Raw genomic sequence first — 16,284 nt, forward strand, 5'->3', positions numbered from 1 at the left:
ATGGAGACGTTACTGGTGCCCACTCGAGCAAATCGACGACTAACGGGAAGTTAAGTGATTAAGTGTATTTCTGTGTGATTGACTTTGGTGTATAGTCATTGTGTGCTACTACAGAACACTGCAATTACCTCTTTTCCCTATGGGGTTTCTTTGGAGGTAACCTTCCCATCACATAGCTCCTGACATATTTCACTTACTTTTCTCCCAACATGTGTTGTTGTTTTGAAGCATATCTGATAAATGTGATAAATGGAATAACACATGTAACAGTTCAACTCGGAGTTCTTTTACTTAGCAAAAAACATTTCAGATTCTTCCACAGTTTTACACATATCTGCTACTGCTGCATAGTATTCTCTTGTATGTGTGTCTTGGTTTAATTTTCTAATAACCAACTGAATGATAACTGGTGTTTTTAATTTTTGACTGCTGTACATAAACATTTTAAATGTTATCATGATTGATCTGGGTTAATCTAATTCAACACATTGGAAGACCTTAATACTGAAGTGAGGTTTCTCCTAAAAGAAAGAATAAGTTCTTCCTTTGGTAACTTGTCTGGATTTCTATCCCACTCACCATCTTCCTTGCCTGTATTCACATGGGAAAAAGTTGAGACCCACGCCTGTGAGTGAGTTTTCCAGCCATCTTTTTCTTTTGACTGCTAGTCCTTATAAAGTTCTGATTTTTTAATTACATGTATTTTTCTTGTATCTTTCACTATTTTGCATATTATCACAAAATCACAAATCATCCTGTTAATCATCGATTGCCTCGAGCAGGCCCCAGTAACGTTTCTTTCATCCTAGCCCTGAGATTATATTCAAGGCTCTTTAGGAGAATGAGACCCATCATTGTTACTAGTATTTGGCATATTGGGTACGCCACGGGGAGTTTGCCAGACTCTGCCGTGTGGGCAGGCTACATTCGGTAGCCTGCCAGTTTGTCCAAAGTAGGAATGAGATAATAAGATGTTATAATGAGATGTCCCACGGCCGCGAATGAGACCGCGCGGTTCCGGGAGCTGGTTTTTATAGTCTCTTTTGCATATTAAGACATGATAAAATGAGTTGGGATATTGTCTTTCTGTTTCCTGGTGAACAGCCTATACATTATTGGTAATTTTCAGCTTTCAGTACTTGGTGAAATTCAGCAATAAAATTATATGGAAATATAGTTTTCTTTTTTGGGGAAAGACTGGTTTGGGCTACACCCAGCTGTGTACAGAGTTTGCTCCTAGCTGTGTAGTCAGGGATTACTTCAGGTGGTGCACAGAAAACCGTATGGGGTTCCAGGAATCAAACTCAGGTCAGCCACATGCAAGGCAAGCACCTTGCCAATATATAATCTCTCCAGCCTTTATTTCTTCTTGGAAGTTCTTAAGACATAACTATGTTTATAGCTATATGACTATTAATCTATTTCATTATAATTTGTTCCTCAGATTTAGGACCATGTTCTCTAAAATATCAAAATTGTGTATATGTAATATATTGTAACATATATATTTTAGTATTGAGAATATTTTTTGTAAATTAAGAATTTTGTATGGGCTGGAGCAATAGTACAACAGGTAGGGCATTTGCCTTGCATGTGGCCGACCTGGCCGACCCGAGTTTAATTCCTAGACCCCTCTCGGAGAGTCTGGCAAGCTACTGAGAGTACCTTGCTTGCATGGCAAAGCCTGGCAAGCTCCCCGTGACGTATTTTATATGCCAAACACAGTAACAACAAGTCACACAATGTCACTGGGCCCGCTCGAGCACATAGATGAACAACGGGAGGACGGTGACAGTGACAGTGAACCAAAATTTGTCAAAAACAAGGCTCAGGACTTCTTTTCCCACATATCAAGTGGTCTAGTGGGAAGTAGGGGGGATAGCTCCAAAGGCTGGCACTCATGCCTTGCATGCAAGGAGTCCTGGGTTTAGTTCTTAGTGCCACCTGTTATTCTCAGCAAAATGCAGGCTAAGCAGCAGCACCCATGGGGCCTGAGCTCTCAACTATCAGGCCCTCAGAGCAGGTTAAGTATCAGCAGGTATGCCCTGAGCACTTTGGAGATGCTGGGAGGTCAGCTCCAAAGTAAATATATTAATTAATTTCTCTAAAATACTGTACTCTAAAATACTGTGAATACTGTGTCTCATTGTGTTTCTGTCCATAACTCACAAATGACACATAAGTAGAGACATGTTCATTTTCTCTTGGCTCAGTTTTACAGAACTTGCTTCTATTATTTCCACTGTAAAGTGCTCTTTGCTTACTTTGTGTTTTGTTATTGTAGCTACTTTTAAAAATTACTGAATCACAGTGAGATACCCAATTACAAGGTTGTTCATGGTATGATATCAGTTATATGATGTTCCTATACCGTCTTTTCACCAGTGTTCATTTCCCACCACCAATATTCCCAGTTTCCCTTCCTCGCCCAGTGCCTTTTCTTATATAATACTATCCTGTTGTTTGAATGAAATTAACTTTTTGAAGAAATACATTTTTAATTTTTATTTGAAATTTCTCTTCTTCCCCCTTCTTCCTCTTTCTACCTCCTTCTACTTCCTTCTTCCTTCATCTTCCTTCTCCTCCTTCTCTTTTTGTCTTCTTCTTCTTCCTCTTCTTCTTCTTCCATTGAACATTATGATTTTCAATACAAATACTGGAAGGTTATCATGTATATCCCTTTACCTACTTTCAACACTCAGTTCTTGTCCAGAATGGTCATTTTTAAATTATCATATTGATCCCTTCTCTATCCTAACTGTGCTTTGTCCCACACACACACACTTGTGCAAACTTTTAGACACTGACCAGTCCTCCTGGCCCCTGTTTTACCTTGCTTTAGATATTAGTCTCATATAATCGACCTGCAGATCATTGGACTATCCTGACACAGACACTCAAATATATGATCATTTAATCATTGATAATGAGCAAGAAACATGAAGTGGACAAGAAAAGTTTCATCAACAAGTGGTTTTAGGAAACCTGGGAAGCTACATATAAAAAATTAGATAAACTCAGAACTCTATCTAACAGTCTGCACAATAGTCAAATTAAAATGGATCAAAGACCTAATATCAGATCTGAATCCAAATATCATTTTTTTTTTTGCTTTTTGGGTTACACCTGGCGATGCTCAGGGGTTACTCCTGGCTCATACGCTCAGGAATCACTCCTGACAGTGCTCAGGGGACCATATGGGATGCTGGGAATCGAACCTGTAACGGCCATGTTGGCTGCATGCAAGGCAAACGCCCTATCCACTGTGCTATCGCTCCAGCACATGGTGAAGTTAACCACCAATTTTCCTAATATTTCTTAGCATTCCAAACAGGTTTAAAGTTTTAACCAATACTATAGTTTTTTTTTCTCTAGTGACATTTAGCTTTTTATCTCATAAGTTTGTATGTTTTATATCTTCTTCTTGTCTTTGGATTTAGTTTACTTTTAATATCTAAGGTGAAACCTTAGATTATTCATTTGTGATTCTTTTCTTACTTTCTCTCTCTTCTTTTTTTTTTTTTGTATTTAGCCACACCCTGTGATCCTCTAGGTTTACTCCTGGCTCTGTGATTAGGGATCATTCCTGGCCACTCAGAGGACCATATGGGGTGCTGGAAATGAAACCTAGGTCTGCTTCATATAAGGCAAATATCCTACCCACTGTACAATGGCTTCAGCCCCTGTAGACATTTAATACTGTACATTTTTCTCTAAGCACTGCTTTGTCTGCATACTACAGCTTTTGTCCATGTTTTATTTCCATTTGAATTTAGTTCAAAATATTTCTTAATTTTCTTAAGAATTTCTTTTTGCCTGCGAATTATTTAGAATGGACTTTTGATACCCAGTCATTTTAATATCCAATCATTTTGATATACCTAGGTATTCTGTTACTGCTTTTAATTTTTTCTATCATTGGTTTGAGAACCATTAATTTGTTTGATTTCTATTTTCGAAGGTTTTTTTTAATTTGGTTTATCAATGAAAGTTTGCAATTGGGGGCCAAGTGTGAATTTGCGGTTTTAACACAGACATGGAAATTAAAATGAAGTCTTCACTATTTTAGCTGTGAAGAAGACTGTATCTCTCTGCTCCCTCCCATCTGCGTCATTTGCTACTATAGCTACGATAGAGGTTATTCACAGTATCTGTAAGCACCATGACCAGAGATTCATATAATAAAAATATGCTCTTAATTTGCATTTCCTACACTTAGAATGTTTTCAGTCCCTGAGATACTGATTATTTTTGTTTTGAGTCACGTTTCAATGCTAGAGGATTTGGTGATCAGGGAAACTTGGTGTGGTGATTGAACTCTGTTCTCCCTTGCTTAGCATGTGTCTTAGTCCTTTGATCAATCTGTCTACCTACATATATGAATGTTTTCTATTTAAAAAATAAATTTTCTTGTTTTCCCAGGATGTTAAGGAATATCACTTGCCCGTCAAAATGTTGGTTTAGATAATTTAAATAATTTTTCCTGCTATTAAAATAGTCCAACTGCTCAATGTGTTTATAAACTAAAATTGCTCTGTGAGTAGGAGGGAGGACTTGGATAATCAGAACACTCTGCAATAGTTTCTGTTTCACTGGGAAGTCTTCAACTTTGCCTTTGAAAAATTACATTCCTCTATTTTTCAAACAGTTGTGATTAATTTCAGGGGTTGGGTAATTGGGCCATACCGAGCTGAACACAGGGATCACTACTGGAAGCATGTGGGAGATTGTATACGATACCAAAGATTGAACCCAGGATAACCAACCACATGCAGGCAAGTGTACTCATTAAAATATATCTCTGGCCTGTGATTAATTTTTAAAAATGAGTATGAGATCATTAATGCACTATATACTGGTATTATAGTAAATATGGCAAGTCAAATTTTTTTAAATTTATTTATTTATTGAATCACTGTGGGAAAAGTTACAAAGCTTTCGGCAAATCAAATTTTTATGTGTTGTGAGTTTTAATGACTTAGCAGTTAAACAGATAGGTACCATCAGCATACAAGCTGATGAAAATGTGAAGGCTATTGATATAGGACACTCCACTACTTCACAGATGCATCAGTAGAAAGAATGACTTTATTCATAAAAAGAGACATGTGAAAGACAGAATGAATAAACATCTCTCTGTGGGAGAGGTTCCAACAAGATTAAGGCTGTCCTCATACTACAGCTCTGAAGTGTGGTGTAAACTTGGGCATTAAATTTGGCCAGATCTGAAGCAACTTCTGGACTTTCTCATTAACTTGAAACTTGTCCAGTGAGGACCACTGGGGAACTTCACTTAGGAAATGAGCGCCTCTCTCCCTGGGAGCGGACAGCTGCTGGACCACCACTGTCGTTCCACAGTCAGCCTGTCATTATCTTAAGCGGCTCATATACTTCCGTCTACTCTTTACTGCTAATTGAATTGTACACTTATACTGTTGTCATATGAGCAACACCCCTATAAAATTACATTGTAATTAAATGAAGTTTCCTGAAGGTGTAAAGTGAAACCTTTCTCTGTTTAGGTGGCAATTAGCATTCTTGACATCAAGACTGGTGTTGTAGTCAGTGTTTGAGATGTGTTGTTATGTGGTAACCTATTTGTTGTTGATATGGTATGCCACAGGTCTAAAATGGTCTATAGATGTGTGTCCTTTGGAACTCTCTGTTTTTTCTATTCGAGCTTAAGGATTTTGCTTTGTTTCTCAAAAAAAGGGCTTGAGCGATAGCACAGTGGTAGGGCTTTTGCCTCGTATGCGGCCAACCAGATCGACCAGGGTTCAATTCCTCCAGCCCACTCGGATCCGGGAAGCTACCTGTGACATATTCAATATGCCAAACACAGTAACAACAAGTCCCACAATGAAGACATTACTGGGCCCGCTCAAGCAAATCGATGAATGATGGGAAGACAGTGACAGTTCTCAAAAAAAGGTGACTTTGAATACTCTTTTTAAATTTTTTAAGTAAGTTTTATGGGATCATTGTGAGATGCAGTTACAAACTTGTGTGATTACATTTCAGTCACACAATGCTCAAGCACCCATCCCTTCGCCTGTGCACATTTTCCACTACCATTGCTACCTCACCCCACCTCCCTCCCTCCCTCTATGGCAAGTACAATCCTTCTTACTCTAGCTCTAATTTGGGGCATTATGATTTGCAATACAGATACTAAGAAGTCATCATGTTTGGTCATTAGTCCACCTTCAGCACACATCTGCCATCCTGGGTGATACCTCCAATCATCATTTACTAAGTGGTTCTTTCTCCATCCAAACTGCCTTTTCCCCCAGCATGTGGGGCCAGCTTCCAAACCAGGGTGTGATCCTCCTGGCCCTTATCTCTACTGTCCTTAGGTGTTGGTCTCACATTATGCTACTTTTTATATTCCACAAATGAGTGCAGCCATTCTATGTCTATCCCTCTCTTTCTGACTCATTTCACTTAACATGATACTCTCCAGGTCCATCCACTCATAAGTGAATTTCATGATTTCATCTCTTCTAGCAGCTGCATAGTATTCCTTTGTGTAGATCTACCAGAGTTTCTTTAACCAGTTGTCTGTTCCTGGAACTTTGAATACTCTTTTCGGATCTCTATTCCTTGCTTTTCTGTTCTGCTCTTTCCTGGTTTAGTTATTTGTTAGTTCTAAGTTTAGGCATTGGTCTTGTTGGTTTGGTTTGTCTTTCCTTGTAGGTAGACATGATTTGTCAGATTCTTGAGGTGTGACCATTCCCTCAAAGCTGCGGGCCTGCTGCAGTTGAGGTAGTAGTATAACTCAGCTTCCCACAACACTAGTTATACTGACTCCATTGTTCTGTCTTAAGGCCAGAGGTACCCTGAGGGCCACATACTTTGTCTTCTCTCTTGTACTTTTGTTCCTGCCTTCACTTATGCAGGATGTGCTGATGCTTCTTTTAAGTTCTTTCTGACCTTTTGTTGAGAAATCAATGAACTTTTAGAAAAAAAGAATCTGCGAGCGAGTACAGGTTCCATTCTGCAGCCTCTGTGGACTTATACTACCAAGTACGGAAGACTAGTTCACACATGGACATCACCAATTTTTCAGCTACTCTATCTTAGGACTTTTTAACCGTGTCTGATGACATCTGACCCCTTTTTTGCCCTTGCTACTCTCTCTCTCTCTCTCTCTCTCTCTCTCTCTCTCTCTGCATGTGGCAGCTTTCCTTAAATTGTGGACCAGTGGTTGCTCTGTGACCTTGATTCTCCAACATTCTTCAAAAACTCTCATAAATTTGAACTATGACTGATTTTGTTACTGTGTTTGTCCAGTTATCTGTGCTCAGGGAGAGATAAAAGGAGCCATCTGATTTAGCTATGGTTTTTTTTTGTTCTTGTTTTTATGCACTTTGTTCTTTATTCTTTGGCTTTATTTTGTTGGTGTCACACTCTCCTGCTATATTTAATAAGTTGTATCGTTGGTTCAATGCAACACACAGAGCTATGTATGGTAAATAGCAACTTGCTGTGTTTCTATAAATAAGTCAAAGCTAATGAGATCAACTATGCTTTTGTGATTATGAGTAATCTTCTTTAAAAATATATTTGATGATAAGAAGGCTACTCAAGCTTCCTTGGGAAAGTATACATTATCTTCAACATAGTCTTCTGGGTTATCTGATTCTACTGTTATTATTATCTTGGAGCTATTTTATAACATTTCAACTTGCAGATAACTGATGCTGTGCAAAGTGAGTATTTTATAGACTTGCATATTCAGTGCCTCCTGGTAGAGTTTCAACTGACTTTTTTTCTACCATGTGAAAAAGTTGATTTTTTTCTACATTTGAACATTATCTTCAATATTTCTATTATGTAAGTGCATCTGTTCTTTATGTTCTCTTTTGAACGGTTGTAACATCTGCTTGATTCCCTTTTGATGAATAAATAGGAGAGAATCTCTTATGGCTTTAGGTGAAATAAAAATTTTAACACATGTTAAGTTTCATATGTGAGAGTTTTATATGTGAGTCATGATTTTATCTTTTGTTTTTTTTCATTTTTTATAATTTTATTTATTGAATCACCGTGAGAGCAGTTACAAAGCTTTTGGGTCTAGGTCTCAGTCATACAATGAAACACCCGTACCTTCACCAGTGCCCATTCTCCACCACCAAAAATCCCAGTATACCCCCATCCCACACCCTCCCCCTGCCTGCGGGGCAGATGATTTCCACATTACTCTCTCTACTTTGATCACATTCACTATTTCGACACCAGACCCACCATTATTTGAGATTTTACCCCAACACTCGGATCTGCTGAAAAGGCAAGAATAGACAATTTGTGTTCTATTGCTGGTTATGAGTAACATATGATGTCATGTGGCTGCAGTAGGGCCATGTGGTTTTGAAATTCTGAAATTTTAACACTTAAATCTGGAGGGATTTCTGCCAAAAGCCACTGGGTTTAGAGATCTGCTCCTGAGTCTCTGGAATCATGGCCGTTGAGCAGCTTGATGAGGAGCCAAAGAGGCCGTTCGTGGGCGATGACTTGGGATCTCATTAGGGTGGAGAGGACAGGCCCGGCTCCACCTCCCCCCTCCCCCATCCCGTGAGACCCAACAAGTTTCCTCACTGCGGGATGACAGCCACCAAGTCGCCAAGAGGGAGCAGACGGAGGGACAGCACCCATTCCCCCCTGGGGTGGCCCGGTGACAGTAACCTACTGCGGGGTCCGGGCACATTTCTGACAAGAGCCGCTGGGTTTCGAGATTTGTTTCTGAGTCTCTGGGATCATGGCCGTTGAGCAGCTTGATGAGGAGCCAGAGAGGCCTGGCTCCACCTCCCCCCCCATCCCGTGAGACCCAACAAGTTTCGTCACTGCGGGCGCAAGCCTGGCTGTCCAATGGCCTCTGGAGGATGACAGCCACCAAGTCGCCAAGAGGGAGCAGGGGGAGGGACAACACCCTTTCCTCCCTGGGGTGGCCCGGCGACAGTAACGTACTGTGGAGTCCGGATGCATTTCTGCCAAACGCCACTGGGTTTTGAGATTTGTTTCTGAGTCTCTGGGATCATGGCCGTTAAGCAGCTTGATCAGGAGCCAGAGAGGCCATTCGTGAGTGATGACTTGGGGTCTCGTTGGGGTGGGGAGGACAAGCCCGGCTCCACTCTCATCCCGTGAGGCCCTGTGTGTCGCGTCACTGGGGGCCCAAATGTGACTATCCAGTGGCCTCAGACGGATGGCAGCCACTGGGCCGCCGGGGAAATAGGCCAAGGCACGAAACCTATTCCCATATGGGTTGGCCCAGCACTGGTAGCCTACTGCAGAGACCAGACGCATTTCTACCTAAAGCCACTGGGTTCTGAGATTCGTTTCTGAGTCTCTGGGATCATGTCCATTAAGCAGTTCAATCAGGAACCAAAGAGGCCTTGCCTCCAATTATATAGCTGAGCTGGAGGTGGTTTGTGGGTGTGTTTCACACACACCTAACTTTTGGCCGTTTACTTTCTTGGTAAACTTTGCCCCAAGTTTTTGGGGTCTGGCCAAAGGCACAGCAGCAATTTTGGGGGTATCTGGAAGTCTGAAGGCGCCATGAGGCTGCTGATGCACTCACCTCACAGGTAGATTGACCTGCTGGCAGCACCATACACCCGATGATTTTATCTTTCAATGAAAATTTTTTCACAAGACTTTAAATATGTCACTAAGTAATGTTTTTGCTATATTCCACAAATTTTATTAGATAGCATTTTAGTGACTGCTAATCTACAAACATTTTATAATGTGCATTTTTCTTTGATTGTTGAATTGTTTAGACAGTGGTTTTATTTTTCTAATTTTTAAATTGTACAAATTTTCTTTGAAAAATTTTATTAAAGAACTGAGATTTACTAAGCTATTGACAGTAGAAAATTAGACATGTAGTATTCTAGCACCAATCCTAATGCCACTGTCAACTTCTCTCCACCTGCGTTCCCAGGTTTTGTCATTGTCGCCCCCAAGCCTGCCACTTGACAGGCACTATTTAGAGATTTTGTTGTTGTTGTTGTTGTTGTATTTGATCTTATGTTTTCAGTGTTGTTAACTCTATAGTTTGGATATAAACACAACAGTGGTTTTATTTATTTTTCTTAAAGCCAGTGGACTGGTACCAGTCCATGAAATAGCACCTGAAAACTACTAGTTGAGAATTTTGTTTGTTTTGTTTTCATTTGGGGTCACATCCAGCAGTGCTCAAGGCTTACTCCTAGATCTGTACTCAGGGATCACTTCGGTGGGCTTAGAGAACCATATGATGTGCCTGGGATGGTTTTATGAAAAGCAAGTACTCTACTTATTGAGTACTTTCTCTAAACAGTTGAAGCAGCTTATCAATCATTTATTCAAAATATTTAATTATTTTAAGCTTTGTTAGGGCTTTTAATAAGTATGCTAATGTAAATTTTCTTATCGAAAGAAAGAAGAACTACATATGTAATTTTTCTTTTTACAAAGATCTTTATCATCAACAATTTTTCTGATGCTGGTATGTTGAAGTTGAAATTGGAAGTTGGTGATTTTTTTTTGAGAAATAGAGTCAGATCATATCACAAAGTACAATTATTCTTCCTCATTCCCACCAATATTAACCCTGGGTAACTCTTGCAAGATCTTTAATCTGCTTAATTTCAGATCCCCAATTTTTTTTTACTTTTTGTTTTAGAAATAATTAAAAATTATATAGAGTATTCTACTGGGCTTCTTTGACCTCATTATAGGGTCCTCATTTACTTCAAAACATTAGGTATTCAAAAAAATTTCCTAATTATGTATGAGCATATAACCAAAATTTTTTATATAATGAACTTTTAAAAGTATATAAAAATTCTGATTAGTTAAGAGAAATAATAGTCTCAAATGGAGTGAAGCTAGTAAGAATTTACTTATCTAATTTTCAAATTCGCATTTATCTAATTAAAAATTCAGTCTTACAGTACAAAAAATGATAAGCAAATTTTTCTCTTTTGTCAATAGAACTTAATTAAAAATAATTTTCTAATTACCAAATATTAATAATTGCAAAACATTATTTAAGCAAGTCAAGAAAAATCTGTAAAGTCACTTTTTGTTTTAAAAATAGGGACAATGATCTCTGAAGACATTTTATTATATGCTTATGTAGAAGGCAAAATCTTGCCTGACATTTTTACATTTAGAAGTATTTTAAGCAAATATATACTCTAGCTAAAACATATGACTTTCTCACAATGAGATGTACTATTCAAAATTACAGTGTGTGATTATCTCTTTAAAAAATGATAAAACCTTGATTTTTATGGTTGATTAACTAGGTTATTGCAAATCACGTCAACTTGACTTTGGCCTGTCTCCCAGAAAGCAAACTTCCCAGGATAAGCTCAAAGATCCTTTTTCCATAACAGAGATCTGAATCCATAAAATCCCTTGTGTTTTCTTGCATCCAAAACAGACATTTCCCAGGGTTTCATATGGTTTTCTGGAAAGCTCTTGACCCAACAAGTAGTTCCATATGGAGGCATCTGAGCTAATGAAGCTTCATTTCCTGTGAATTCATCTTACTTTAGATAGTCTATTCAAGCCCTTGTCCAGCAGTCTTTGGTCCTTTATGCTGCTGCCTCAGCTTGTGTTGTGATGAGGGAAGTCGTAGTCATTATCATGACTTGACAAAGTATTTATTTTTAATTTGTTTTAGCAATCAATTTAGGAAGATGTGTGTTTTTTTTTTTATCCTCTGGAATTTAGTAAGTGGTCTAGATTATCTTTGTAATAGAGTCTTCACAGAATGATTGCATTTGTATATTTCAGGTGATAATAGCTCCAAAAAAGTGTGGTGTCTGAACAATGGAATATTCAATGCAATGGTGATATTTTAAGTTTGATCACCTAAATTATATTTCATATTTACTAGTGAAAGTCAGTCTCTTTGGAGCAGATATTGTCACTGTTCTGCTCTACTACCCTGTATTCCCTTGAACCATATCTTTGCTCTCAGATCTTAGCTTCTGAGTACTTTAAACCAACTTCAAATGGTTGGGACCCTGGCTCTCTTTGGAGAACTGTTCTCAGACTCCAGACCCAATTGGCAACATGCCAGAGAACAGAAAGTATGTGGGGGCATTCTGTCTCCATCTCCCCCATTGCCAGTGACTAATGATGTGGACACTGGGTGCTGGAGATAAAAGAGAGGAAGTTATAAAGTCTCTCTCTGAAGAAGTTAACCCATGACAAAGGAGCTGAGTTCTTGAAGTGGAGAGTCTGTTCAACAAATGGTAATGGGAAAACTGAATAACCACCTGTAAAAAATATAAAATGAAAACTTATCTCACACTATTCACAATAATAAACTCAAAATGAACTAAATACTAGATATTAGACCAAAAATCCACAAAATATATTTTAAAAACATAGGTAGAACTTTCCAAGAAATGGACTTCAGAAGTATATCTAATAAGATAAATAAATCATTATATTTATTTAATAAATACCTGATATTTAGAAAGCATTCTCAGAACTCAACAAATATACTATAAACCCAACCAAAAATAGTAAGAGGATATGAAGAGACACTTTCCCAGAGAAAATATACAGATGGCCTATAAGCTTGTGACAAACTGCTCATCATCACTTAGCACTGTAGCACTGTCCTCTCATTGTTCATCAATTTGCTTGAGTGGGCACCAGTAATGTCTCCATTGTGAGACTTGTTGTTACTGTTTTTTGGCATATCAAATACGTCAAGGGGAGCTTGCCAGGCTTGGCCATGTGGGCGGGATACTCTCAGTAGCTTGTGGGCTCTCCGAGAGGGGTGGAGGAATTGAACCCCAGTTGGCTATGTGCAAGGCAAACACCCTACCTGCTGTGCTATGGTTCCATCACATCATCACTTATGGAATAGAAATTCTAATAATAATAATGAGATACTGTCTCATTTCAGTGAGAATGGTATATATCAGAAAATCTGGAGAGAGCCTCTATGAATAGTGTTGTCACAAAAACAGAGCTCTCATGACAGTGTTGGCTGCCTCAAACTTTAAAGAAAAGAATATGGATATACTTATAATAAATAGGGAAAGACCCAGTGATACCGTTTTTTGGCATGTGTCCCCAAACGCAAAAAAAAAGTTAATTTGAAATGATATAATCAGGCCTGTGTTCATCACAGCACTTAGTACAGTAGACAAACTATGGAAAGAGCACAAATGCCCAACTATATATGGATGAATCAGGAATTGTGATATATGCACATAATGGAATGCCATACAGCTCTAAGAAAGGAAAAGTCAAGCATTATGGATGGAGCTAGAGGATATCATGTTAAGTAAAGTCAGGATGAAATATCTACAGAATATCTTTTATACTTGGGAAATAAGATACACAGTGAGATAGCAACAAAAAGTCAAAGACAACAAATGGAAGACTTGATCCACAGAACAGAGTTGAGGGTTGGTCAATGAAAGGGAGGAATAGTAGAGTCCTTGGGGGAGGATGGCAGGTACTCTGCTGATGGGTATGGTGTTAGAATTATGTACACGTAAATATATCAATGACTACCTAAATCAATAGGCTGGAACTATAGCACAGAGGGTAGGTCATTTTCCTTGCACACGGCTGACCCAGGTTCTATTCCTCCACCCCTCTCAGAGAGCCCGGCAAATATTCCGCCCACACGGCAAAGCCTGGCAAGCTCCCTGTGACATATTCAATATGCCAAACGCAGTAACAAGTCTCACAACGGAGACGTTACTGTTGCCTGCTCGAGTAAATCTATGAATAACGGGAGGACAGTGCTACAGTGCTACCTAAATCAATAAAGACAGAAGATCATAATACAGCAATCAATAGATATAAATAAAAAAAGGTCTTCCCTTGAAATCTTTCCTGCTGAAACAGACTAAGTTTAAGACTTTTCTAGAAATCATGCTATGGCTGGTGTATTTCTTTTCTAATCTAGGCCTTAAACTTCTTAACCTATAGATTATAACCTCCATATGAAATCACATAAATTAATGTGGGGTTGCAAAAAATTTGCAATAGTAATGTTTTTGAATACACAGTGACCAAAAGTTAATTCAAAATTAACCACGCAATGAATCTGAGTTGTTTCTAATAGCACCCACTCTTCTGGCACTTCCTGGGGAAAGTGGGATCATGATTTGAAAAAATTTAAAACTTTTGATCTAGGTACTAATTCTTATAGTATATGTAGACTGTAAAACTAAAATAGCATAGTTTGTGTGTGAAGATTCATAATAGTAAAATTTCCCAGAAAATGATTAGTTCTATCCCAAGGCAAGTATGTGACATAGATTGGACAGCTTAAAGCACTGACTTGGGAATTTAAGCCATTGCTTGGGCCCAGTAATTAACAAGACACTGTTAGTGTGCAGATCACTTATCAATCACTCTTTCATTAAAATCCTAGACATTAAAGAGAAAAAGTATTTGATATGGAAATTGTGCAGGGTTATACTATTGTCACTTAAAAAGTTGTAATAGGAAAAGGATCATCTTAGAATTTTGGTGTCCTACATATCTTTTGTTACTACCAGAGCCCTTATTCTCAGCCCTTATTCTCAGCCCTTATTCTCACATAGATCATAAAATTTGTGTTGTATTTCAAGGGAATTCATATATTCCTGAAATTAAATCCTGTGGTACAGAACCTTTCAGCAGTTAATAAGCTTTCCATGGCAAGGGTTTCTCAGGAAGATCTTTAAAAAAATGATGTAACATTTGTTTAATTACAAAGGAAATTCACTATATCACTGTATCACTGTCATTCTGTTCATCAAGTTACTTGAGCGGGCACCAGTAACGTCTCTATTCCTCCAAGCCCTGAGATTTTAGCAGCCTCTTCTTATGTGTCTTTTTCCAACGAAAAAGGGAGGCTCTTTCAGGGTCAAGGGAATGAGACCTATGTTTTTGGCATATCGAATACTCAATGGAGAGCTTGCCAGGCTCTGCCCGTGTGGGCAGGATACTTTCGGCAGCTTGCTAGACTCTCTGAGAGGCATATATTTATATATTTCTCTCTATGATTTATTGCCTACTGTCTGAATCCCATCAATTATGGTGTGGTAATTATTGAAAATGGGTAGGAAGTGTCTTATAATGTGTGGCCTGGAATATGGTGGTGGTTGGGTAGGGGAGGTTGGTCACTGGGGCTGGGTGCCTTGTGGCAGGGAGGGCTCTCACCCGTCCCCCTCTGGGGTACCCCAAGTGAAAACAGCCTGGCACAGTGTCTGGTGGAAAGGTTATGGGGGCCTCATGGGAGGAGGAGTCATGAGTTCTGGAGGGTGGCTGATGAGGAGGAAATTAATCAAAGGAAATCAATTGTATCTAAATGTATTTCTCCACAGAATAAAGGATCATAGGGGAATTTCAAGTCCAGAATCTCTGCATTAAGAAATGGAATGGTTGTGACATCATGGCTTAGTGTTCTTTGGATACCTGCTTCAAGTGATAGGCCCAGATGAGGTTACTTCCTGCTCCTTCCCACCAAAACTTATCACCTTTGGTCTGGGTTGCCACACTGTTAGTGGTTAGTACTTTGGAAAAGTTTTGAGAAAACTTAGAAAGGGTAGATCAGAAGCATGTAATTCTCCATGAAAATAGTCCAGAGAATATTCAAGTGATTATAATTAGATTTACAGTCTGAGTTTGATGCTAAAACTAAATTCAATATATAATAACATTAAATTAAAAATACCTCTTCGGCATTAAAATTTTAAAATTTGATGGGAATATTCTTAAAAATAAGTTCATATTTATCAACATCTTGCTCTATTGACAAATATCATCAAAATTTTCATTGTTAGTCATTTGTTTGTGGGGAGAACTATATTTATGATTTTAAGTCTATCATTAATTTAGAAAAATTCTCAACCCTGGTACCTTTATATAATTGTTTTATTTCATGTTTGTTCTTCACTAGGTTTTCAACATGAAATACCTCTGGAAATTGATCATATTACTTAGATTCTCTTTTATTTTTAGATTTATCATTAAAAAAATAGATCTCCATTTTGTATTGAGAAACTTCTAATGGACCTATTTTGAAGATCGCTGATTCTTTCTTTGGTTGTGTCCAGACTGTTGATTAACTTATTAAGACATCTTTTTTTCCTCTATTTTGGTATTTTTAATCTCTAAGCTTACTTTTGAAGTTTTCCTGCAGTGTTTTTTCTCCCTTCTTGCATTTCATAATATTAGGCATTTGTTTTTGCAGGTTATATAATGTTTTTCTATCCTTGTTTTTAATATATTAAACAGTGAAATTTTAAGTTACTCATCTGAGCATTC

Source organism: Sorex fumeus, unplaced genomic scaffold, assembly GCF_029834395.1.
Source record: "Sorex fumeus unplaced genomic scaffold, SorFum_2.1 ptg000002l, whole genome shotgun sequence".
NCBI classification, from domain to species: Eukaryota; Metazoa; Chordata; class Mammalia; order Eulipotyphla; family Soricidae; genus Sorex; species Sorex fumeus.